The sequence below is a fragment of the Salmo salar genome, chromosome 14, assembly GCF_965601325.2.
Source record: "Salmo salar chromosome 14, fSalSal1, whole genome shotgun sequence".
In the NCBI taxonomy this organism is placed as follows: domain Eukaryota; kingdom Metazoa; phylum Chordata; class Actinopteri; order Salmoniformes; family Salmonidae; genus Salmo; species Salmo salar.
In genome coordinates this window covers 70,049,465-70,076,605 of record NC_138304.1, presented here as the reverse complement: position 1 = coordinate 70,076,605, position 27,141 = coordinate 70,049,465, and the positions used below count along the sequence as shown (strand labels likewise).

At 44.4% G+C, this 27,141-nt stretch overlaps 1 protein-coding gene across 1 annotated transcript in view; it reads left to right on the top strand.

The window, feature by feature from the left end:
* Positions 1 to 27,141, top strand: part of LOC106570016 (microtubule-actin cross-linking factor 1) — a 280,592-nt gene that overhangs the window by 90,715 nt on the left and 162,736 nt on the right.

The window sequence follows — 27,141 nt, the reverse complement described above, 5'->3', positions numbered from 1 at the left end:
GTTTAAAATCAATTTTTATGCCATTTTTCTCGTAAAAAAGCGATAATATTCCGACCGGGAATCTGTGTTTCGGCAAGTAGAGGGAAAAACAGAAAGACGGGGGCGGCCAGTGCACGAGCCTAAGCCCTTTGTCCTCTGATAGACCACTTAGCAAAAGCGCTCGTGTGTTTCAGCCAGGGCTTTGAATTACGTCATTCAGCTTTTTCCCGGGCTCTGAGTGCCCATGGCAGCCGTAGGAAGTCTCACGTAACAGCAGAGATCCTTTGTAATGGATAGAGATGAAAGAGAAGGGCAAGAAATGGTCAGATAGGGTACTTCCTGTACAGAATCTTCTCACGTTTTGGCCTGCCAAATGAGTTCTGTTATACTCAGACACCATTCAAACAGTTTTAGAAACGTTGGAGTGTTTTCTATCCAAAGCTAATAATTATATGCATATTCTAGTTTCTGGGCAGGACTAATAATCAGATTAAATCAGGTACGTTTTTTATCCAGCCGTGAAAATACTGCCCCCTAGCCATAACAGGTTAACTGACTTGTGTAGTTAAATAAAGGCTAAATAAAATACAAAAATAATGAAGACCTCAGTGACATTGAACGTGGCACCGTCAATGGATGCCACCTTTCCAACAAGTTAGTTGGTCTAAGCTGCCCTGGTCAACTGCAAGTGCTGTTATTGTGAAGTGGAAACGTCTAGGAGCACGGCTCAGCCGCGAAGTGGTAGGCCACACAAAGGGAACGGTGGGAAACCAAACTGAAAGGAACAGTTAAGTTGAGAGCTAGTTTTCTGAAGAAAGCTGCTTAATGGTCTAGTAACCAGATCGTAACCATCCAACCTGACAGCTTGAGAGGATCTGCAGAGGACAATGGGAGTAACTCCCCAAATACAGGTGTGCCAAGCTTGTAGCGTCATACCCAAGAACACTCAACGCTGTAATCGCTACCAAAGTTGCTTCAACAAAGTACTGAGTAAAGGGTCTGAATTCCTGACATTTTAATTCTAGTAAAAAAAATCCCTGTCTTAGGTCAGTTAGATCACCAGCTTTTATTTATTTCATCACATTCCCAGTGGGTCAGAAGTTTACATGCACTCAATTAGTAATTGGTAGCATTGCCTTTAAATTGTTGAACTTGGGTCAAACATTTTGGGTAGCCTTCTGCAAGCTTCCCATAATAAGTTGGATGAATTTTGGCCCATTCCTCCTGACAGAGCTGGTGTAGCTGAGTCAGGTTTGTAGGCCTCCTTGCTCGCACATGCTTTTTCAGTTCTGCCCACAAATGTCCTATAGGATTGAGGTCAGGGCTTTGTGATGGCCACTCCAATACCTTGACTTTGTTCTCCTTAAACCATTTTGCCACATCTTGGAACTATGCTTGGGTCATTTACCATTTGGAAGACCCATTTGTGACCAAGCTTTAAATTCCTGACTGATGTCTTGAGATGTCGCTTCAATATATCCACATAATTTTCCTACCTCATGATGCCATCTATTTTGTGAAGTGCACCAGTCCCTCCTGCAGCAAAGCACCCACATAACATGATGCTGCCACCCCCGTGCTTCACGGTTGGTAAGGTGTTCTTTGGCTTGCAAGCCACCCCCTTTTTCCTCCAAAGATAACGATGGTCATTTTGGCCAAACAGTTCTATTTTTGTTTCATCACACCAGAGGACATTTCTCCAAAAAGTACGATCTTTGTCCCCATGTGCAGTTGCAAACCGTAGTCTGGCTTTTATATGGTGTTTTTGGAGCAATGGCTTCTTCCTTGCTGTGCGGCCTTTCAGGTTTTGTTGATATAGGACTCATTTTACTGTGGATATAGATACTTTTGTACCGGTTTCCTCCAGCATCTTTACGAGGTCGTTTGCTGTTCTGGGATTGATTTGCACTTTTCACACCAAAGCATGTTCATCTCTAGGCGACAGAACGCGTCTCCTTCCTGAGCGGTATGTCGGCTGCGTGGTCCCATGATGTTTATACTTGCGTACTATTGTTTGTAGAGATGAACGTGGTACCTTCAGGTGTTTGTAAATTGCTCCCAAGGATGAACCAGACTTGTGGAGGTCTACAATTTTTTTCTGAGGTATTGGCTGATTTCTTTTGATTTTCCCATGATGTCAATTAGCCTATCAGAAGCTTCTAAAGCCATGACACAATTTTCTGGAATTTTCCAAGCTGTTTAAAGGCACAGTTAACTTAGTGTATGTAAACTTCTGACCCACTGGAATTGTGATACAGTGAATTTTATAAGTGAAGTAATCTGTCTGTAAACAATTGTTGGAAAAATGACTTGTGTCATGCACAAAGTAGATGTCCTAACCGACTTGCCAAAACTATAGTTTGTTAACAAGAAATTTGTGGAGTGGTTGAAACACTTAGGTTGAAGTCATTAAAACTCATTCATGTAAACTTCCGACTTCAACTGTATGTAAATGTAATATTTCCATTTTTTTATTTGTAATAAATTAGCTGAAAAAAAATGTGCTTTGTCATTATGGTGTATTGTGTGTAGGTTGATGAGAAAAAAAAAAAAAGTTAATCAATTTTAGAACAAGGCTGTAATGTAACAAAATGTGTAGAAAGTCAAGGGTTCTGATTTACTTTCTGAATGCACTGTATGACCATGATGAAAATCAGAGTTATACATTTAGAAAGAGGGGGGGATCTAAAGATGCAACAACTAGGATTTGTTGCTAATATGATTAGGATTGTGTATTTGGCTTCTGAAAGTTAATATGAAAACCAATAGGACAGGAGATAAATGGCATGAGGAAGTATTTTATAGGCGTGGCAAAAGGCATAGCTGATAATTGAGTTATGGCTGTTGGTGGAAAAACATCTAAAATATGTGTGAAGATGATTTGTTTTGAGTATAGACCTATCTCTCGCCAGAATTTATGGCTCAGCTCTCCAGAATCCACTCAGTCTCCCGCCAATTCTTGCATATTCATTGTTTCATGTGAATTGTTTTCCATTTTTGTTTATTTTAATCAATTCTCCATTACGTATGTCACCAGTAGTCAATGTAAAGTTAATCCCCGTCATTTGGTGACATTAATTTATGTTAATGCATTGTATTACTAATTAGGCCTACAGTCATTTACCGTTGTCATTCTTGGAGTTCACAACCTGCTATACTTGTGAAAAATAGGTTTTGGTTTATTTCATCATTTGCGAGTTGTCTCTGTGTGAAAGAGCAAAATATAATCTGATGATCCCACATATCCAGTGGAAATGTTATAAAATACCTTTTCCCTTGCCCAAAAACAGCTGCCTGTCCCGAGCTCGCTGGCGCTGGGACCTCTGACGTCCCAGAATAGGCTAGTTGATACAATGATCCGAGCTCGCTGGCGCTGGGACCTCTGACGTCCCAGAATAGGCTAGCTGATACAATGATCCGAGTTCGCTAGAGACGGCTTTGGGCGGGGTCAAGTTGATTGATTTGATACAATGTTGCACTTCACTAGCAGCAGCTAATGTCAAGACTGATAGAAAGTGAGGCAGACAGGCAGAGTAGAGAGATGAATGTGGTTGAAAGAACTGGAATTTATCAGTAGGCTATATTTTGAACAGTTTTTATTTGTCTCCTTTATGTATTTTTACTGTAGTTGACAATGGCAGTTGTAGGCCAGCGACTGCATTGGCAATATGAGTTCCATTCCGTTTAGGCTGATTAGCCATCAATGATCAGTGTATCAATGTGTTCATATGACAGAGACTGGTGCTCTGGTATTACATTTGAAAAGAAAATCTAAATTAAGACTTTATTATTAACCGCCTGAGAATGAGTTTGAGAAACAAAAGTTGTTGAAGTTGTTGAAATGAAACTGTTCCACAAAGAAATGCACATATAAAAATCTAAACTGGCATGCAGATCGGTACTGGTAGGATCAATGATATGCTTCCCCCAAACTTGAAACTCACACGCTGCCTATGAATTTCCCCCACCTTTCTATGGTTGGATTTTTAAGCAAGGTAACACGTGTCTCATAATATGAAGTATAAGATTCCGGTTTCAAACCATTCAGTATGTTTTCATAATGTGTACTGCCTCCAGCTCACATAGTAAAGTGGTGGGTGACGCACCGTCGCCGTCGTTCTTTTTCTTCCGGTCAATTTGGCCGGCAACTATTTTATTAACAGAAAACCCTGCGACCCAGGTAAAGTTGGCCTGTCTTGTCTATGTTTATACACTGGGGTGCAATGGCAGAGTCTCTCCACTGGCACCAGCCCAGGTACTTTTGACCTGTTTGGACAGGCAGTGTCAGGCATGTAGGTGCACTGGTGAGATCTCTCCTATTTAGACACGGTCCTGCCAGTCAGATAAGCCCCTGTTTATGGCACTTTACACACTCTGTTATGACTTGGCTTCCTCTGAGGTCTCCATCTGGTTGACAGGCAGCAGGGCAATAGACCTGGTCCTGTTCATCAGGCACCAAACGGACCAGAAAAGACAAACTGGGAGAGGGACAACCTGGGCTTGTCCAATGAGAAGTAACCATTTTCAGTTGCAATGTTTTTTTTTTTGGGAAAACGTTGGTGCCTTAATGAACATGACCCGGGTATTCCTGCTGGCTTGTCTAATGAGAAGTACCCGTTTTCATTTTCAGTTGCAATGTTTTTTTTTAAACGTTGGTGCCTTAATGAACATGACCCGGGTATTCCTGCTGGCTTGACCTCCAGGTGAGGCCTATTATTTGATGAGTTTGTTCCCCTGGCTGAGCTAAGCACCACTGGAGAGCTGCCTGCCTGGAGAGCACTGTGGAACTAGAAGGGTGCTTCCTGTAAACAAGACCGCTTTCTCTACCTTTCTGCCCTCGCCAACAAATGTGTTTGTCACTCACTTCCTCTCTCTCTCTGTCTCAGTTCTTGCCCGAGGAGTATTGATGTGTGTGACTGGAATGTAGCCTCTGACTGTTGTGCCTCGTACAGTAAATGTCAGATGGCTAATCTCATTCTGTATCCTAGTGACTCAATGGGTGTTCCTCACGCCAGTCTCACCACTGGTTTATCATCACTCACTTCAAAGCGATGTTCTCTCTCGCTCTCCTCGTGCCCTTTCCTCCTTTATCTTCGCCTCCATTTCCTCTCCTCTATCGTGCCTAATTTTCACTCACATGGTGGCTCTGTCTGTCAACATAGGTCAAGAAATCAATTTATTCAGGGGCTGAATTTCAGTTAACTTCCTGAGTTTGTACAAGTAAACTCTCGTTTTACATGATCAATGAATAGGAGCGCGTTCTCCGAGGTCTAATACTTTTCTGAAATTCATTTTGACATGAGCTGGAATCGGTATCAAAGCCTTGGTCATACCGTAGCCTCCACCACCTAACCAGGTTGCCGTTAGTCACAATCACAGATCTAGGGTCATATTACCCTAACCTTAACCAGTAGGGCCTCAAACCTTAACTGACCATGGGTCAGGATTACTAGGGGCAGCTTACCTCTGATCTACTCCGTCTATTCATGTCAGTCTCCATAGGGTACCACTCTCAGGCCAATCCTGACTCCTGTGTGTGTTGTAATTACACTCTATCGGCAGCCCATATCTCCTGCTGTAATCTCTTTAATGGCACCGTAGGGCCTGCTCTGTCTCACTGGAGGGAGAGAGAGAGCCTTTTATTACCCCTGTCAAAACACGCTCCCTCATCCCACTCTGCTCATCACTTGCAGGGTTGGTTTGTAAATGCCTCCCTGTTGCTTTGATTGCGTGCCATGGATGTTGCAAACACTATTCTCATTGCCGTAGTGTGTTCGGCAAACTCTCTTTTGAAATAAAAAGTTCCAAGACCACTCAAGTAATGATGCGAACGACCATGTTATTGTCATGGAGGGTTTGTTGCCGACATGGCAGGCAATTTTCTGAACTGTAGGCTACAGTATCTCTCTGTGCCTTCATTAGCTCTGTGTGTGTGATTTAACAATGCTCTAATGATGCAGACTTCTCACTCTGTCTGTGATTACTTCTGCCTGGATGACCCAGGGATTTTAACCTCTCCCAGTCTGAAAACAAGTGTACTGTATTAGCTGGAGGGAGAGTGTGTGTTCGGCTCCTGACTCCATCACGATCGCTCTCTGTGTGTCTGCTGTTATAGTGTTTGACTCGTAGACCTGTATGTTTACTCAGTAAAGCCATGGATTGGCTTCAGGTTAGCTCTTTATCCCTTTTATAATTGATCCTGTTGCAGTTTGTGTTGTGCAGCTCATATTGGTTACGGTTCACTAGAAGAGGGAGAACAGAGACGAGCAAAAAAGGACTAACTGCTCTATGTGTTTGTCACTGTGGGTCTAGGCCTGTATACACTTTTGTAAATGGAACCATGTTGCCCCCTAACTGTAGAATGTGGTATAACAGGGGCCTCGTGTCCTGGTTGAACCTGGAGAGAAATTGAGGCTGTTAGCTTTCTGCAAATTAGCCCTAGTTCCCTCCAGTGTCTAAAGCATCCTGCATTCTCCTATGCCGCAGGCTAAACATTTACAATGCACTGTACTACCATGTAACTAAACTCAGATAAATTGTTGCAATTTTGGAGAGCAGTGGTATTCAACTGAACTCTTTAACCCCTGTTGTATCAAACTCTCTGCCCCCCTTCCTCAGATCCTGTTCTCCCACTTTTTTAGATTTTTCTAAACTTGCAAGCTGGCGTATTGAATAGAACAGTGTGGAGCTGGGGAAGACCCTGGCTGGCACAGTTTCCTCTTCAGGAAGTGTTTGTGTGCTCATGGCAGCAATGAAGGTGTCGAGTGATCACCGGGCCACTGCGGCACTGCAGGGGCGCCCAGCGATGAGGGGTCAGGGCCACACAGCTGGTGACTGGACTGGACACTACTACAATATAATGTATTCCAAGAAGTAGGAAAGGGGACACCTAGTCAGTTGCTCAGCTGAATGCATTCAATCTAAATGTGTCTTGTGTATTTAACCCAACCGTCTGAATCAGAGGTGCGTGGGGGCTGCCTTAATCCACATCTACACCCAGGGAGCGGTTGTTGTTGGGGGTTAAACCGGCAGATTTTTCTACCTCGCCGGCTCTGGGATTTGAACCAGCGACCTTCCGGGAGGTGGACCAACGGAATGGAACATGACCAATGTGTCCCTGTAGTACATATAGTACCATATATCTTAGGTTTGCCTGTGTGTGTCTATTCTGTTGCTATTAGCCTACTGTATTTGATGACTTGTATTTCAGGGGTTATCTTGATCCACATCTATGGCACAAGGGAAAAAGCAGAGGATGAAACTAGGAGAAGATAGAGGGATGCCAGCAGAGAGGATGGGTGTGGTGAGAAGAGAATGAACCGTGGAATGGAAGCGCGAAAGACGGACGAACAGAGGGACAGGGAAAGAGTGACTTTGGTTTAGTTTTTTGCTTCTGACAAGACATGCCAAAGCCAGTTGAGTCATGGCCCTGTTGTTGCTGTCTGTCTTGCTCCCTCTCATTCACCTCTTCCTCATGCTGCTGTCATTCTCATGTTTCCCATGCGCTATTTTAAGATGAAAAAGAAGTATGGGGAAAAAATGGACTATGGGGAAATCTCTCCAAACCTCATGGTTTTAACAGATCATATGTATTGTAATTGCTTTTTGCAGCAGCGCTTAATGTAATGTGTGAACACAGTGTTCATGCGAGCACAGTCTGTCCCCACTCCCCATGTGCTTCTGTGTGGGCGAGGGGCATGTTTCAGTTAATGGTGTTTATTTGTTTTTATTTGACCTTTACTTAACTAGGCAAGGTGTGTGAGGTCTTGTATGTCAGGGTGACCTTGTTGGCGGACTCCCTATCCTGTTTTATTTAATTTTACCTTTATTTAACCAGGTAGGCTAGTTGAGAACAAGTTCTCATTTGCAACTGCGATCTGGCCAAGATAAAGGATAGCAATTCGACACATACGACAACAGAGTTACACATGGAATAAACAAAACATACAGTCAATAATACAGTAGAACAAAATAAAATAAAAAGTCTATATACTGTGAGAGCAAATGAGGTAAGTTAAGGCAATAAATAGGCCATGGTGGCGAAGTAAATCCAATATAGCAATTAAACACTGCAATGGTAGATGTGCAGAAGATGAATGTGCAAGTAGAGATACTGGGGTGCAAAGGAGCAAGATAAATAACTACAGTATGGGGATGAGGTAGGTAGATAGATTGGCTGTTTACAGATTGGCTGTGTACAGGTGCAGTGATCTGTGAGCTGCTCTGACAGCTGATGCTTAAAGTTAGTGAGGGAGATATTAGTCTCCAGCTTCAGAGATTTTTGCAGTTCGTTCCAGTCATTGGCAGCAGAGAACTGGAAGGAAAGGCGGCCAAAGGAGGAATTGGCTTTGGGGGTGACCAGTGAGATATACCTGCTGGAGCGCATGGTACGAGTGGGTGCTGCTATGGTGACCATTGAGCTGAGATAAAGCGGGGCTTTACCTAGCATAGACTTGTAGACAACCTGTAGCCAGTGGGTTTGGCGACGAGTATGAAGCGAGGGCCAACGAACGAGAGCGTACAGGTCGCAATGGTGGGTAGTGTATGGGGCTTTGGTGACAAAACGGATGGCACTGTGATAGACTGCATCCAGTTTGTTGTAGAGTGTTGGCGGCTATTTTATAGATGACATCACCGAAGTCGAGGATCGGTAGGATGGTCAGTTTTACGAGGGTGTGTTTGGCAGCATGAGTGAGGGATGCTTTGTTGCAATATAGGAAGCCGATTCTAGATTTAATTTTGGATTGGAGATGCTTAATGTGAGTCTGGAAGGAGAGTTTACAGTCTAACCAGACACCCAGGTATTTGTAGTTGTCCACGTATTCTAAGTCAGAGCCGTCCAGAGTAATGACGCAGGTGCGGGCAGTGATCGATTGAATAGCATGCATTTAGTTTTACCTGCGTTTAAGAGCAGTTGGAGGCCACGGAAGGAGAGTTGCATGGCATTGAAGCTCGTCTGGAGGTTAGTTAACACAGTGTCCAAAGAGGGGCCAGAAGTATACAGAATGGTGTCGTCTGTGTAGAGGTGGATCAGAGAATCACCAGCAGCAAGAGCAACATCATTGATGTATACAGAGAAGAGAGTCGGCCCGAGAATTGAACCCTGTGGCACACCCATAGAGACTGCCAGAGGTCCGGACAACAGGCCCTCCGATTTGACACACTGAACTCTATCAGAGAAGTAGTTGGTAAACCAGGCGAGGCAATCATTTGAGAAACCAAGGCTGTCGAGTCTGCCAATAAGAATGTGGGGATTGACAGAGTCGAAAGCCTTGGCCAGGTCAATGAATACGGCTGCACAGTAATGTCTCTTATCGATGGCGGTTATGATGTCGTTTGGGACCTTGAGCGTGGCTGAGGTGCACCCATGACCAGCTCTGAAACCAGATTGCAAAGCGGAGAAGGTACAGTGGGATTCGAAATGGTTGGTAATCTGTTTGTTAACTTGGCTTTCGAAGACCTTAGAAAGACAGGGTAGGGTTAATATAGGTCTGTAGCAGTTTGGGTCTAGAGTGTCACCCCCTTTTGAAGAGGGGGATGACCGCGGCAGCTTTCCAATCTTTGGGAATCTCAGACGATACAAAAGAGAGGGTGAACAGGCTAATAATAGGGGTTGCAACAATTTTGGCAGATAATTCTAGAAAGAGAAGGTCCGGATTGTCTAGCCCGGCTGATTTGTATGGGTCCAGATTTTGCAGCTCTTTCAGAACATCAGCTATCTGGATTTGGGTGAAGGAGAAATGGTGGGGGCTTTGGCGGGTTGCTGTGGAGGGTGCCTGGCAGTTGACTGGGGTAGGGGTAGCCAGGTGGAAAGCATGGCCAGCCGTAGAGAAATGCTTATTGAAATTCTCAATTATAGTGGATTTATCGGTGGTAAGTGTTTCCTAGCCTCAGAGCAGTGAGCAGCTGGGAGGAGGTGCTCTTATTCTCCATGGACTTTACAGTGTCCCAGAACTTTTTTGAGTTAGTACTACAGGATGCAAATTTCTGTTTGAAAAAGCTAGCCTTAGCTTTCCTAACTGCCTGTGTATATTTCTTCCTAACTTCCCTGAAAAGTTGCATATCACGGGGGCTATTCGATGCTAATGCAAAACGCCACAGGATGTTTTGTGCTGGTCAAGGGCAGACATGTCTGGAGTGAACCAAGGACTATATCTATTCCTAGTTCTACATTTTTTGAGTGGGGCATGTTTATTTAAGATGGTGAGGAAGGCACTTTTAAAGAATAGCCAGGCATCTACTGATGGGATGAGGTCAATGTCATTCCAGGATACCCTGGCATGGTTGATTAGAAAGGCCTGCTCGCAGAAGTGTTTTAGGGAGCGTTTGACAGTGATGAGGGGTGGTCGTTTGGTCGCAGACCCATTACGGATGCAGGCAATGAGGCAGCGATCGCTGAGATCTTGATTGAAAACAGCAGAGGTGTATTTGAAGGGCGAGTTAGTTAGGATGATATCTATAAGGGTGCCCGTGTTTACAGATTTGGGGTTGTACCTGATAGGTTCATTGATAATTTGTGTGAGATTGAGGGCATCAAGCTTAGATTGTAGGATGGCCGGGGTGTTAAGCATGTCCCAGTTTAGGTCACCTAGTAGCACGAGCTCAGAAGATGGATGGGGGGCAATCAATTCACATATGGTATCGAGGGCACAGCTGGGGGCAGAGGGAGGTCTATAGCAAGCGGCAACAGTGAGAGACTTGTTTCTGGAAAGGTGAATTTTTAGAAGTAGAAGCTTGAATTGTTTGGGTACAGACTTGGATAGCCTGCAGAGTTCTGTGTTACTATCTTTGCAGTAGATTGCAACATCGGCCCCTTTGGCAGTTCTATAGGATGCTGTGGACTTGGAGGGTAGATTGGGGGGGGGGGGGGGGGAATAAAAGAATGGAAAGGAAGACCATAGCCATGTTCGAATACCCATACTAACATACTACATAATTAATGAGTATATACTACATACTATATACTATTAGTTAATTTTAGCATACTGTAAATGAACAGTATGCTTTCAGTTGAGCGTACGAGCTCTTCCCCTGTCTACCGGAAGTCGATGTTGCTGTGCAAACTCTTACTAGCTAGTTAGCGTAATAAATTACTATTTAGACGTTTTACAACTTCGGGTGTGTTCTTAAATTCAATATGGAGTGCCAGAGTGCGCTCATAAATTCAGAGCGTTGTCAGTTTGTCCGTTTGTAAATTCAGAGCATTTCGCTCTGAGATCGTCCAAGCTCGGCCCGAGGAGTAGGGTTGATTTGAGCGTTCTGCCCCTACAATGGCAGTCAAGCACCCAAGCTAACGTTGGCTAGCTTGCTAGCTACTTCCAGACACAAATGAGAGCACTCTGACCATTATACTCGCCCTAGCAGAGCTGGTTAGGCTGTTTTCATGTTATCCAGACCGTTGGAGACTAACTGTGCTGCTGGCAACAATTTAATTACGCTTTTTCCCCCGACGTTTACTGACCAGCCATTTTCAACGGGTGTTGAGTGCTTGTAAATTCGTTATTCTGCACTCTGGTACACTCAGACGAGTGCTCTGAAATTGGAGTAGATAGCCAGAGCGAATTTACGAAAGCACCTGAATGTCCATTGAGAATGCACAAGGACTACACAATTTAGCTAAGCTATGACGGGAATAATCAAGTCCATAAACGTTGGGTAGTTAGTTACCCTACAGTTAATATACCGGCAAATTTGATGTAGATGTAGCCAACTAACGTTAGGTAGCTAGCTAACAACATACCGGTACATACTGCTGTAGTGATATGCTATGTGTTTCGTAAGGACAGCGTAGCTAACAAATTGTCAGCCAATATAAGGTGCAAGGTAACTTATTTGAAAAGTCATGACTTTATTACATTGCTCAACATTTTCTTAACATTTTTCATAATTAGTTTGTATCCGCTCTCGTTGTACTTCAGCTGCATATTTTCCGCCATTTTCTTCCAATCTGGAAACAATGTGAAGCCACGTACATTTCCTTAAGAATTGCATTATGGGCCCTAAAGTACGGAAGAAGTGTCCTCTGCGTGTATACTTCATATTTTGGTGAATTTAGTACGACATCCGGGAACTGTTGGCATACTAACTATATTCATACTATGACCAATAAGCATACTATATACTCAATTCACCTCACAAATAGTACTGTTAGTGCAGTTAGTATGAGTAGTTGAACACAGCTATTGATTTGAAGAAATAAAATCTGGACTGTTAATGTTGGAATTGGAAGTGTGAACAGCAGGGACCGTCATGACACTGGTCAGTGGTCACAATGAACGATGTGTGTGGGAGGGGGGGATTATGTTTTCTGCATGAAATGGGTCACTCACAACCCAACACAAACAGCCATTAGAGCACAGAGCCTTACACTAACAACCTAGTGTCTCTCTTTCTCTCTGACCCATCTCCATCTCCTTCTCTCTATCAACATCATCTGTCTCTTCCCCATCTTTCTATTTCCTCCCGCCCTGTCTCTCTTTCCATCTCTCCATCTGTGTCTCTCTCTCTCTCTCTCTCTCTCGTGCCAAGCCCGTACAGTAATCTGACATCTCCACGCCTTCCTTGTCCAATGAGTCACCCAATTCATTGGTCGTGTGTGTGTGTGTGTGTGTGTGTGTGTGTGTGTGTGTGTGTGTTATGTAGCCACACACACACAGCATTAAACATTTCCTTTTCCGGTGGAGGGGCTTTGAAACAGACCCTGTTTGAGGCCCTGACTTCATGGCATCCAGTGTTTGGCACGCACTGCTCCACTCATTCACTCAATGTGCATCCGCCTGTCGAGAGTGTGTGTGTGTGTACGTTTGGCATGCGCTTCTGACCTCCTGCATATTATAATTTCTGTTCATGTGTTGATTATTTTGTTTGATATTTCAGCAAGGTCAGGGACACTTAGTTCTCGCAGACTCATCAACTTGGCTGTCGAACTATTCACTTAGATTATCTGGCAGTGTAAACAGTTGATAATGGATACGGTCTTACTCTTACAGACAATCAAGTCCAGAGAGGTTAGCTGAGGTAATGGCATCACACACATCAGTCTTCTACGCGTGTTTACATTGCTCCCGTATGTGTGTACCTTTTGGCTTTTCACACACACACACACACACACAAAAACAAATTACACACGGCTAGAAAAGGCAGATGTCAAAGTTAGTTGGTGTTGTGTATTGATATTCTAGTTTTGTCCCTTCAGGGCACCTGTAATCCCCCCTTGCTTACCTACGTTGAAATGCTTGGAATGTTCTTCCTGTGAAACGCATTAAACAATGCCCACGTTAATTTCTACTCCCGCCTCATGTCCTGTCCTTATATTAGTTGTATAAGTAATACAGTGTTCTATACAACAGTTGGGTTTGCACAGATTTGTTTATTTCGATTGTCTTTCGTCGGCTCTATAAATGAAAATTCTGACGTTCTGAGAGTTCTGAATCAATATCGCTGGGGTTATTAGTGCTGAAGTTCAGATCAGTGCATGTCTGATTGCGGTGTAGCTCCACCGTTTAGTAAACTATTGTAAGATGTAGTATGAAGCATATTTTTGAGTGTGTTTTGTGTGGCTATTCAACTAGTTTGACAGATGTTGTGTAACTGTTTGTTTGCAATCGCACGCATCGGCCTCTTCTGTCCCACAGTGGTGGTTTCACACGCTTGACCTCAGATTTGTGGCTGTTACTAAAACATTGACACGTTACCTTATTAGGTCTTTCTCTATTTGTCTCTCTCTGTATTACAGTTTTCGTCTTAGGGTTTTGGTTTTGAAGCACAGTGGCGGTTAGCATTTAGATATGGTGTTTCTCGGATTCTGATGTGATTGGCTCTAGGCAGAGAGAGGACGGTGGGTAATTAAACACGGGAAGTTCCCAGAGCAGACTGGCGTGTGACAGTCATAGTGGAAACCACAAGCTGAACAACTGGGTATCAAGATGTATCTCCAAAATACTGGTGACTGATGTTCTGCCCACTTTTACTCTATATAGGTCTTATCACAGTGTGTTACACAATTCATCTTCATGTGATTCTAAATGGGATTTTAGGACCTTTTTTTCTGTTTCTATATTTTGCTCGATCTTATTTTGGACAGCAATTCGGTTAGAGGTTGTTGCCTCTAACATTAGTGTTGGCATGCAGGAGAACATTTACAAATGCAATACATGCACATACATAGTGTACATGACACACACACACACACACGGTTCTCTGTGAAGCGTGAGTAACTCGAGGACCCCCTGCCATTCTATCTATTCTACCCCCTGTCCCCCTGCCATGCTGACTCACTGAGACAGTATGTCTCACATATCGTGACTTCATGAACACACACACACACACACACACACACACACACACACACACACACACACACACACACACACCCAGTACAGCATAGTTACCCTTGTAGTTAGCAACCCTCATGTTGTGATCTCTCACACTCTTTTAAACCGCAATTTCACACACACACACACTCTCTCACACGCACATGTGGTCAGCCCACCCACAGCCTCTGAACATCAAGTGCACCTGCACTTCCATTCAAAGATAGCCGTTAATACATTTCGGTACGAGTGACATTGGCTCTCCCATAGCAACGGAGATAAACACTCAGAGATGGCAGCATGCTCTCACGCAAATGCCACCCCGACACGCGACCTGAATCACTCTGACACACGCAGACAGGAAAGACTATCTCCCATGTGGTTTCCTCCCTAGCGAGCGATGGAACCCCAACGGTTTCATCGCTTTTAATCTGTCTACTAACTTTTTTTGTTATACTGTGTGGTCGGAGCAACGGCTTAAAGCCGGGCGCTTGTTTCAGGGGAAAGGAATTCAGTGTACGAGTGTCAGAGCGCGAGAGAGGGGCTAACGAAAAAGAGAGGGTTGAGGAAAAGAGGGCGGGAGCTCCAATGGAGAGAAGATCTTGGCAAAGATTATTAGTCTCTCAGCATTGAGGCTTCGTGTTCAGGAGGAAAAGTTGGAGAAAAAAGGTTATCTAACAGCCGACTATTATCCACAGCAAAAAAAGAGAACAGGAAGGAGAGAAACGAGACGATGCTTCTAACTAACAGGCTGAGGCAGTAACTTCAAAACTCTTGGCAGTAGCTTGTTGCTGACGGACTGCCCGTCTTAGGACAGACCTGGGATTGGTACTGGAAGTGGTCACTGTCGTTTTAACTCTTTGAAGAACAAACTGACTTTGGGTCAGTTAGCACATAAGTGGTTAGCAATGGACCTGCTCATGGACCCGGCGGTCATCACGCCCATCTTGGTGGTGGCTGCTCACTTCTTCACTGCGGCCGTGGTGTGGTTATACCGTCGACGGCGTACCCCTCGTTTTATACCAGGTATATACTCCTTAAAGCACATAGGACTTGGGGGGAAGAGAGGGGAGAGAGAGAGAGAGAGAGAGAGATATGCTCCTCATCTCCTTCTGTCCATGCTGCTTCTTTATCCTCCTCCTCAGATAAGGAGAGGGAGGGTGTTCGGAGTGACACTCCTGGCTTCCCACTTCCTCTTTAGACTTCTCCCTTTTTGGTGTCTCTTGTTAGCATGTCTTGTGTTAGCATGATAGCTTGTTCACTGCTGTGTTGCTGGTTGGAATTGGAAGGAGTGGATGATCAGCATTTAGTCAATGTTTTGGGGGTTTTAATGTAGATGACAGTATGTCGCCTCTTCCTGTTAGATTTCAGTTTGAGAAACGGGTTACTTTTCAGAGAGCAAATAAATGTTTAATCTGCTAGCTAGTCTGAATTTAGTTGTGTATTCTCTTTTAAACTGAGACAGTGTTTGTCTGATTGGATCTCTACCGGTGTGAGTCATTCTGGCACAGTTCTCCTTATTTGGCCTTTTCACAGCGTAGTTGCTACCTGTCATGTGCCATTGATTCAAATCAATTTCATTGGAGTTGACGTTCTCGTTTGTCGCGGACTTTATGAGTTGGCCAGTTAAGTCTCTTACGGCTATTTTTAAGTCAGCTTTTTGTAATATCTGTAACCTAATGCAGTGAACAGAAAGTAACTTTGGTGACAAGCAACTCAGTCCAGTCATGTGGCTGATTTTATGCTGAGCTGAGGGTAAACACCATGACATATGTTGTTGTACCGTTGCAGTCCTGTAAGAGGCATACATCCTTTAATGTAAAGCCTATTACAAGATATAGAATACATCACATTTGGTCTGTGTCCAACAATCTATAATCCCAATGATAAGTGACTTTGATAGTGGCTAATGCTAGAATAGGCCACTTAATAAACCAATTAGGCACATTTGGGCAGTCTTGATACAACATTTTGAACAGAAATGCAATGGTTCATTGGATCAGTCTAAAACTTTGCACATACACTGCTGCCATCTAGTGGCCAAAATCTAAATTGCAGCTGGGCTGGAATTATACATGATGGCCTTTGTCTTGTATTTCAAAGATGATGGTACAAAAAAAATACAAAAACTGTTGGATTTTTTTCTTTGTATTATCTTTTACCAGATCTAATTTTTATATTCTCCTACATTGCTTTCACATTTCCACAAACTTCAAAGTGTTTCCTTTCAAATGGTATCAAGAATATACATATCCTTGCTTCAGGCCCTGAGCTACAGGCAGTTAGATTTGGGTATGTCATTTTAGGCGAAAATGGAAAAAAACATGTTCGATCCCAAAGAGGTTTTAATCATTAGCCATAAAGGACCACAGTGGCCACTGGTAAGGACGTTCTGCTAATTGCTTGGAAGATTTAATTGATATCCTTCAGTCACAGGAGTATAATATCTAGCGTGACATGACTGTCTGGGTTGATAGGAGGAACGGAGAGGTATAGCCCACCTCTGTGTTCTACATGGATGCCTTGGAAAGAGTGACCTTTTCCTACTGCCACTTCCTATTTATACAGGAACCTACTATCTATCTAAAGGGACTGGATAGGAAAGCTGTGCTGTGTGCCATTTCTTGGGGCTATGTATGGGTGGTACTGTGTGTGCATGTGATGCAGGCTTGTGTGTTTAGGCTTGCTAAAGTGCGGTACAGACTGATACAGAGCTGTGTGTTTGACGCTGGAGCACTGGCTTTATTTTTAGCTGCAGCAGCAAGCAAGACGTGGCACAGTGATGGGCAGGGTGGGGAGCTGTGTGTTTGTGCGCTTGCGTGAGTGTGTATTGTGTGTGTATAGGGGCTATTCCATGTAAAAGGACCCATGCGCACCAATATGTGAAGCTCATACTGTAGGAGCATGTCAAATGAAAGCGAAGAGTGTTTTTGGGGGGGAAATGAAGGCATATGTTTAAATCATTTCCCATCATAAATATTAGATATCTGGATAAACAGATGGAAAAGGGGTCTTGCAAAACCAGAAAAAGTCTTAAGGTATCAGGAATGCATTAAAACACAATAATGTTGACGTATAGAACCCTGCCAACTAATATCATCACATATTTAATTTTGGAGAAATATTTTACCTTGTGTAAGTTTAAGAAACATTGCCTTGTAATTCTGAAACACTAAAATGACCCAAGAATTTAATCCGGACATATTGAGAATTTTGTGTGAAAATGTACCAAATTCAGTGAAAAATGTATGTATAAAAAATACACTTTCCCAAAAACTAGACATCTTAGTCCTCAGAATGATAGTTTATTTTTGCAGATCCATCACGGTTTTGTAACTCAATTTGCTACAGACATTTTAAAACTGGTTTCATGAGAATCACCCAGCCATAATTATGCGTTTCTGTGTTGTACAGATATGGGACCCATTATGTAAATCCGTTACCGTAATTCTGTTACCGGGTGTAAATCCACTTCACTTACTGTAGTTCAATAACCTAAAGATAAATAATAATTTTTTATTTTTTTTTAAATACATTTTAACTTAAGGTGCCATGTCGTAGCTGACAGCCCATTCTTTCTGCAGACATGTTTGAATCTTAATTCGGCGCAGGTATTTAAGAGTTTTTGGAAAATGTGGTCGAATAAAAATGTTATTCCGTTACCAGAGTTTGCATCTGCACAGTTCTTCCACTAAATTAATTTGGTACATTTTTCAGTGGAAATTATTAAAAGTAGTCCTTGTGCATAGAGTTGTATGGTTAAACTTTGAAATCAATGGGTTTTGTTTGACATACATTTTAAAGTGAAAAAACTGAGTCAAAGCATAATTCCGTTACCTTTTGATTTGCCAAAAGCCTACATTTGTATGTGGTTACATGAAAGACTGCTTAGCCTATGTGGTTCACTGCAGTTTTATCAACCATGACGGTGTAGGCTACACACCTTCCCTATCCTGTCAAAGCATATATGCACTGTGAGGACCTTGGCATTGAATAGAGATGACATCACATCAATTCTGAGTTACAATGCGTGTGTGATGGTGTCCCTCAGAACCTATGTGTGCCAGACCTCACTAAGACCACAATCAAGCCATTCTCGCCATTTGAAGTACTAATTGGCCTGTAGTACTTCCCTCTCCTTAAAACTGACGAAGGATCAGATCTCCCTACAAGGCCCAGGCTAACCCATTATGAGCTAAAAGTATAATCTGGCCAGTTTGTGAAGGGCAATAAATGATCACACGCCACCATTGTTAGGTCATCCCTAATGGACATTTAGTCTTAAGTACTGTCTTAGTGTTCCCACCACTCCTGTTTGAGTCTTACTTACCCCGTTGGTCAACGGCCAGAGCATGGGAGATTTGTTTTATGACAGACGTTCTAAGTTAAAGGTCCACTCACCAAAACACACTGGCCTATGTGATCAAACGTACTTTGCACAGGGACTGTTCAGCCTTCAAATGTACCTGCCAGCTAGATTTCTGAGTATCGTGTCTCTTTCAAAAAGCAAAATGTCCTTCCAGTACCTCAAAAATATCTCTCTCTCTCCATATATATATATACTGCTCCAAAAAAATAAAGGGAACACTAAAATAACACATCCTAGATCTGAATGAATGAAATAATCTTATTAAATACTTTTTTCTTTACATAGTTGAATGTGCTGACAACAAAATCACACAAAAATAATCAATGGAAATCCAATTTATCAACCCATGGAGGTCTGGATTTGGAGTCACACTCAAAATTAAAGTGGAAAACCACACTACAGGCTGATCCAACTTTGATGTAATGTCCTTAAAACAAGTCAAAATGAGGCTCAGTAGTGTGTGTGGCCTCCACGTGCCTGTATGACCTCCCTACAACGCCTGGGCATGCTCCTGATGAGGTGGCTCCTGGACAGTCTGTGGTGCAACGTGGCGTTGGTGGATGGAGCGAGACATGATGTCCCAGATGTGCTCAATTGGATTCAGGTCTGGGGAACGGGCGGGCCAGTCCATAGCATCAATGCCTTCCTCTTGCAGGAACTGCTGACACACTCCAGCCACATGAGGTCTAGCATTGTCTTGCATTAGGAGGAACCCAGGGCCAACCGCACCAGCATATGGTCTCACAAGGGGTCTGAGGATCTCATCTCGGTACCTAATGGCAGTCAGGCTACCTCTGGCGAGCACATGGAGGGCTGTGCGGCCCCCCAAAGAAATGCCACCCCACACCATGACTGACCCACCGCCAAACCGGTCATGCTGAAGGATGTTGCAGGCAGCAGAACGTTCTCCACGGCGTCTCCAGACTCTGTCACGTCTATCACATGTGCTCAGTGTGAACCTGCTTTCATCTGTGAAGAGCACAGGGCACCAGTGGCGAATTTGCCAATCTTGGTGTTCTCTGGCAAATGCCAAACGTCCTGCACGGTGTTGGGCTGTAAGCACAACCCCCACCTGTGGACGTCGGGCCCTCATACCACCCTCATGGAGTCTGTTTCTGACCGTTTGAGCAGACACATGCACATTTGTGGCCTGCTGGAGGTCATTTTGCAGGGCTCTGGCAGTGCTCCTCCTGCTCCTCCTTGCACAAAGGCGGAGGTAGCGGTCCTGCTGCTGGGTTGTTGCCCTCCTACGGCCTCTTCCACGTCTCCTGATGTACTGGCCTGTCTCCTGGTAGCGCCTCCATGCTCTGGACACTACGCTGACAGACACAGCAAACCTTCTTGCCACAGCTCGCATTGATGTGCCATCCTGGATGAGCTGCACTACCTGAGCCACTTGTGTGGGTTGTAGACTCCGTCTCATGCTACCACTAGAGTGAAAGCACCGCCAGCATTCAAAAGTGACCAAAACATCAGCCAGGAAGCATAGGAACTGAGAAGTGGTCTGTGGTCCCCACCTGCAGAACCACTCCTTTATTGGGGGTGTCTTGCTAATTGCCTATAATTTCCACCTGTTGTCTATTCCATTTGCACAACAGCATGTGAAATTTATTGTCAATCAGTGTTGCTTCCTAAGTGGACAGTTTGATTTCACAGAAGTGTGATTGACTTGGAGTTACATTGTGTTGTTTAAGTGTTCCCTTTATTTTGTTTGAGCAGTATATATATATATATATATATATATATATATATATATATATATATATATTATTACCTCCTACCGTGAAAAAGGGCATTGACAAGGACATTGTTTTAGTTAAAAGAACACACCTGTGTATGTTTTGACTGATCGACAGCAGATATAACCGTCCTTACGAACCCAAACAACCTACAACCTACAACATAACCTTATAACCCCAAACAACCTGCGTCCCTATAGTGCAGGTTATCCCGTACGTAGATACACAGCATCTCCTGCTAAATAAGGTTTACACTGCCCAATATCAGAGTCCTCATAAGTCACAAGGAGCCCCAATTCAATATATGCTAATCTGATGACTGCTCCTCCAGAGAGGGCTGCCAGGGGGGCCCTGGTAATTGGGGAGGGATATCAGCACTTTCTTTCGAAACCTGTTACCCGATGCAGGAGGGGTTTGGATATCTGTGAATATTGCAGCTGGATATTTTGGGGAATATCGCTTCAAATGTTGGTCTGGTTGATTTAGATTTGCTATAAGAGTTAATGTACTGTTTATTTGGATTATACGTTCACAGCAAAGAGGATGTAGGGGGAAAGATGGGAGATGTACCAGTCTCTGAGTGCCACTGCTGACGGAGAAGGAGCGTGATGAACTCTGACATTTGACGACGGAGAAAGTGAAATGAAAGCAGAGGGATCACACTCTGAAATGTGGAGAAAGAAGATTTGACAACAGGAGGAGATGACTTGGTGGAGCGGGGACTTTCTCTGTTTAATTGAACGAGACTGAGGAGAGAAGCGATAGAAGAGGAGAGATTAGATGTGATAACAAGAGAGGGAGGGAGCGAGGGATAAGCATACTGCGTGGTATTACGAGCGTAAGCTCTGTCTGGTATTTATAGTTTGGAGGGCCGGGGGAGAAATAGAGCGAACGAACAACGCTCTCACTCTGAAAACGGAGGAGAGAGTCCTCTTGAAAACAAGGATGGAGTGAGCAGAGGGAAAGGCAAAGGACAAGAAAGAACGAGAGATGAGGATTGGATATGTGGAGAGAGTAAAGAGGTCACTATAGGAGGAGAAAAACACGGTTACTTGAGTGACTCATCATCGACGAGAGGAGTGTGTGTGCGTTTGTGTGTGTGGACTCTTCCGGCGGAGCGCGCTGTCATTGTGTGTCACGAGTGTGTGTGTGTGTGCGTGCGTCACTGCTTTTGTTGGGGCCGTCTAGGCGTTGTTGTGAGCCAGTTCTTTTGTATGCTAAACTATAGGTTTTACCTGGACTTAGTATTTCCATAAGAAACTACAGATTTAAAACCGGCGTCTGGCCAGAGCAGCCATTGCTGTGACGTCACCCTTGACGACCAGACTCCCAGTGATAATGTCAATGTTCTAGTCACATGTTCACATGCCGTCACGCTGTTCTACGAAGCCAGGTTGTTGCAGCTGTTTTCGCTGACTCTCCGTTTCAGTTCTACTATTGATATTGTTCCAGTTTTAAATTGAAACATGACCATTATTCTAGGGGCTGGCGTTGTGAAAGGTTTTGAGACGCTCTATGCAATATCGACTCATTTTTAAGGGATGTAGGAATAGGCTAGCTGAAAAGGCTGTTGTATCAAGGGAATGCTTAGTCATAGGAAAGGGGGCTACATTTTGACATTTCAGTCATTTAGCAGACGCTCTTATCCAGAGCGACTTAGTGCATTCATCTTTGATAGCTAGGCGGGACACCCACATCACAGGCATAGAAAGTCAATTTTTCCTCAAAGTAGCCATCAGTAGGATTACAATGAAGGATGAGTCAACGCTGGGGGTTTAGATTGCCGAGACTAAAGTGTGTGTTTGTCCCGTTCTGTGATGGTTCGTGGGTGTGTATGGTGTCGGGGGACGGTGTCTCCCAGCTCAAGACGCATCTTGTTCACTTGTAGCTAGCTGGTGTTGTGCCAGTCTGCGTAGAACCAGACTGGAGAGGAGTCAATAAATCTGATCTGGACTTTTCTCCAGTAGACCTCTTCATACACGCTACAGCCCTGACCCAAAGCATATTTGTATCATTTTCTCACTGACCAAGGCAGCTACTCAGATTATTATGATTATCTGAAGTAGCTGGTCTCTGTCTCTCTGTCTCATCAGATGACATCACAAGCTCAGCAGATCATTTTGTGATCAGACGAGAGGTCTTAAACACACACACAAAACACTCATTGGCTCAGAACGGACAGCCAGGGGGTTTCTTCTGGGATTGTGGCAGATTTGTGTTCCCAGGCCTAGAAAGAGGAAAGAAAAAGATTGTATTGATGTTGGTTACAGTCTAGGGCTAGCAGTGTCTGGTTTCTGTTAGAGAGAGCAGTGTGTGTATTCACATGGCAACAGACTGGAATCTAAACACTGGGGTCTGCCGCTTGCTTGATTGCTTGAGTGGATGACATCATCATAAAGGGACACTTCAGCACATTCTCTTTTTGACTTCCTTATTATTTACCTCAACCAGAGTTTGATAAACAATCTCTCTCTACAACTACTTCCTTCCTTTGCTCTGGAAGACTGAAGAAGGAAAAACCCTCTCATTTCCAACTGTGACCGGCAGACAGTTTCCTCAACATGCTGTTGCCCCGTCTTGACAGCGTACACGTCTTAACCAGAGGACTGCAGCCTTAAGATACTTTTAAAGAGAGCGGGAGGGAGAAGCTGAGAGAGAGAACCGCAGCTCTGAACCTGCTTTGTCTGCAGAGCCACTGCTCAACAGCTGCACTTTAGAGCACAAGGTGTCTGTCCTGCACCAGGAGTAGAGTGAACGAAAGACCGTGCCTCAGACCAGTGTGGTAGCAGGGGACAGGAGTGACCGAGGGAGTGCGAGACAACAAGAGTGGAAGAACCAGAGGGAGGGGTTGGAGGGGCGGTCCTTATTTTGCCGGAGGGGAGGGGCAGTCTGGGACTTTGACACACACGTGTGACTGCTCCGGCGAGAGAGCTGGCCAGGGGTTTTGAAATGGCAGCGACTGCAAGACTGGCGGAAAGAGAGTGGGTACAAGGGAGCGACAGGCAGAAAGAGGCAACCCAGAAATAAGTCCCTCTTTTTGCCTGCGATGCGGGGAGACTAGTCCTTGCAATAAGTGTGTTTGGGAGAATCAAATTCATTGGAATACTCTTGTTTTGACATTGTGGAAACTGGAATAGCAATTTGTGTACTTTGCCTCTCCCTGGTGTGCTACCTGACTTGGAATAAGACACGCGGACTTCCTCTGAGAGAGACTACTCTTGTTCTGGGATTGCGGAATAGTGACTTGTTTACATTGCCTCTCTTTGGTGTGCTACTTCACTTTGGAATCACATGGGGACTTGCACTGGGAGAGAAATGAGGAAGTAGTTTTAGAAGCCAGGTGAAGGAAAGAGGAAGGAAGGAAAGAAAAACAGAAGGATAGAACGGTAAAAAGAAGGATGTGGCGGGACTACCATAACGAGTCCAGCCTCAATGCCCACCTGCACTCTATCATGTGCTGTGCAGGTCAGTGTGTGTGTGTGTGTGTGTGTGTGTGTGTGGTGTGTGTGTGTGTGTGTGTGTGTGTGTGTGTGTGTGTGGGGGGGGGGGGGGGGGGGGGGGGGGAAGAGACAGTATGTGTAGTGTATGCAGGTGCTGCGCACTGTAGAGTAGCTAAGTGTTATTTACATAGGCTCAATAAAACGTTTGTCTGCGTGTAGGCTGTCACCGTGTGTGTCCTGTGTTTGTACATTGAATAAAACCAATATAAACGCAACATGCAACAGTTTCAAAGATTTTAGTGAGTTACAGTTCATATAAAAGGAATCCGTCAATTGAAATAAATTCATTAGGCCTTAATCTATGGATTTCACATGACTGAGGAATACAGATATGCATCTGTTGGTCACAGATACCTTACAAAAATAGGTAGGGGTGTGGATCAGAAACCAGTCAATATCTGGTGACCACCTTATGCCTCACCCAGCGTGTCACATCTCCTTCACATCGAGTTGATCAGGTTGTGTGATTGTGGCCTGTGAAATGTTGTCCCACTCTTCAGTGGCTGTGCGAAGTTGCTGGATATTGGCGGGAACTGGAACACGCTGTCGATCCAGAGCATCCCACACATGCTCAATTGGTAGTATGTCTGAGCACGCAGGCCATGGAAGAACTGGGACGTTTTCAGCTTCCAGGGATTGTGTACAGATCCTTGCAACATGGGGCCATACATTATCATGCTGAAACATGAGATGATGGCAGCTGATGAATGGCACAACAATGGGCCTCAGGATCTCATCTCTGTGCATTCAAATTGCTATTGTTTTTTGTCCGTAGCTTATGACTCCCCATACCATTGCCCCATGGTTGCGGTGGGGTTCTCTGTTCACAACGTTGACATCAGCAAACCGCTCGCCTACACGATGCCATACACCATGTCATGTCTGCCATCTGCCCGGTACAGTTGAAACCGGGATTCATCCAGCGTGCCAGTGGTCATCGAAGGTGAGCATTTGCCCGCTGAAGTTGTTTACGACGCCGAACTGCAGTCAGGTCAAGATCCTGGTGAGGACGACGATCACTGAGATGAGCTTCCCTGAGACGCTTTCTGACAATTTGTGCAGAAATTCTTCACTTGTGCAATCCCACAGTTTCATCAGCTGTCCGGGTGGCTGTTGGAGGCCGGATGTGGAGGTCCTGGGATGGCGTGGTTATACGTGGTCCTGCGATTGTGAGGACGGTTGGACGTTCTGTCAAATGCCAAAACGTCGGAGGTGGCTTATGGTAGACAAATGAACATTAAATTCTCTGGCAATAGCTCTGGTGCACATTCCTGCAATTAGCATACCAATTGCATGGTCCCTCAAAACTTGAGACATTGTGTAGTGTGGCAAAACTGCACATTTTAGAATGGTATTTTATTGTGCCCAGAACAAGGTGCACCTGTGCAATGATCATGTTGTTTAATCAGCGTCTTCATATGCCAAACCTGTCAGGCAAAGGATAAATGCTCACTTACAGGGATTAAACAAATTTGTGTACAGAATCTGAGAGAAATAAGCTCTTTGTGCATATGAAATATTTCTGGGATCTTTTATTTCAGCTCATGAAACATGGGATCAACAATTTACTTTGCGTTTGTATTTTTGTTCAGTATATTGTAGTGTGTGTGTGTGTGTGTGTGTGTGTGTGTGTGTGTGTGGGTGTACTGTATCTCCTTGAGCTATTTGTGCACTAGATGGACCAATGTTTACAGGGTGAAGACTCACTAGTGTGTGTGAGCATTATTTGTGTGTGTTTGTTTTGTGTTTGGATGTTGTTGAGGGGTGTATACTGCTGAACAATGTCTCCCTGTGTGGTGGAATGCGTGCCTTTCCGTGGCTGTCACACATACAAACACAGCACACAGTCAACCCTATTGGTTTACAGGCTCTGCCCTTGGCAATGGACATGTGTTTCCACTGGCAGTTGCCAATGTGGGGTATCATGTTAATTCCTATGCCAAGCTCTAGGGGGCGCCATGCTTGTTTAATATACCAATTTTGATGAAGTCATAGCCTCACCTAAATGTCACAAAGAAAGCCATGTGTTACTACTGAGCCGGCTAGGCCAGCTTACCAGGCAGGTATGTTAACGAAGGAATGCTTTTCTGTTGAAACTGTTTAGCAAGACTGTGTTCAAGTGTGTGTGCCTGGGGCGTGCCCCCTGAGTAAAATTGTCATAGTGAGTCATATAGTGTGTGTGTGTTACCTTGCCCCGCTTGGTTTGACCACGTTCAGGTATTTGACCTGCGTTTCCACACTAAAATATCAGTCTGTCATTATCACAAAGAGCCTGAATGCTGATATAAAAGCTCACTAAGACCACTTGTGTTTACATACTGTAATGGGAACGTGTGTGTGTGGTGTGTGTGTGTAGGCCTATCTGGGGAGAGGAAGTGAGACAACCTATCTCCCCCCCCCCCCCCCCCACACACACACATAGCCACTCTGTGTTTATAGCGTCACCTTGGCAACCACATCAACAGTGGAGCCTATCAAGGTCAAGTAGGGGAAATACCAGCAGGAACTATTCTCTGATTGGTTGGAGCAGAGAAGGGGAGAAACAGTCACTAGTTGGCCATGCTAGAAAAGACAAAAGTTGAATATAGCCCATCATGATATATTCTCATTATAGGGGGAAGATATACGATTGGAATAGGACTTTTGGTTAGTGTTTCAAATCATGTTAGCTGTTAAATAGCTCCACAACTTCTATCCTTTCTAACATTGCCTGATAGTAACAACCAGGGGAAAGCGGGAAGAGGCATCCCAATGGAGTGAGTCAGATATGAACAGGAAGGTGGGAAAAGCAACGCTACCCATCTGCATGCAATACGTAGAGACCCGGATATGAGGAGAAGGAGGAGGAGTGGCTCCATGTGGGGGAGGGGAGGAGATAATAGCAGCGAAGCCTGTCGTCAGGTTGTGTCCTGGGCATTGCCGTGTCACTCCTCTAGGTGACGTGGTCTGGACTGAGCTCAGAACAGAAGGAAATAGGCTGGGAGGCTACTGCATTGTGCTAAGACCCCTGGCCCTGTTTCTGTGGCTACAGCTGGGATTGACCAGCTCAATAGGTGGCTTTTCTCTGCTTTATTAAATACTGAGACATGGTGTGTGTGTTTTGTTGGAGTGCCTGCGTGCGGGGGGAGGGGGTTCATGCATGTGTGCCTGCGTGCACCATGCATCCTATGCTGTATCCATATGGAGATGTTTGCTGTGTCACAAACAAGCTCTGCGGTGTCACGAACACTCAATAAACGTAG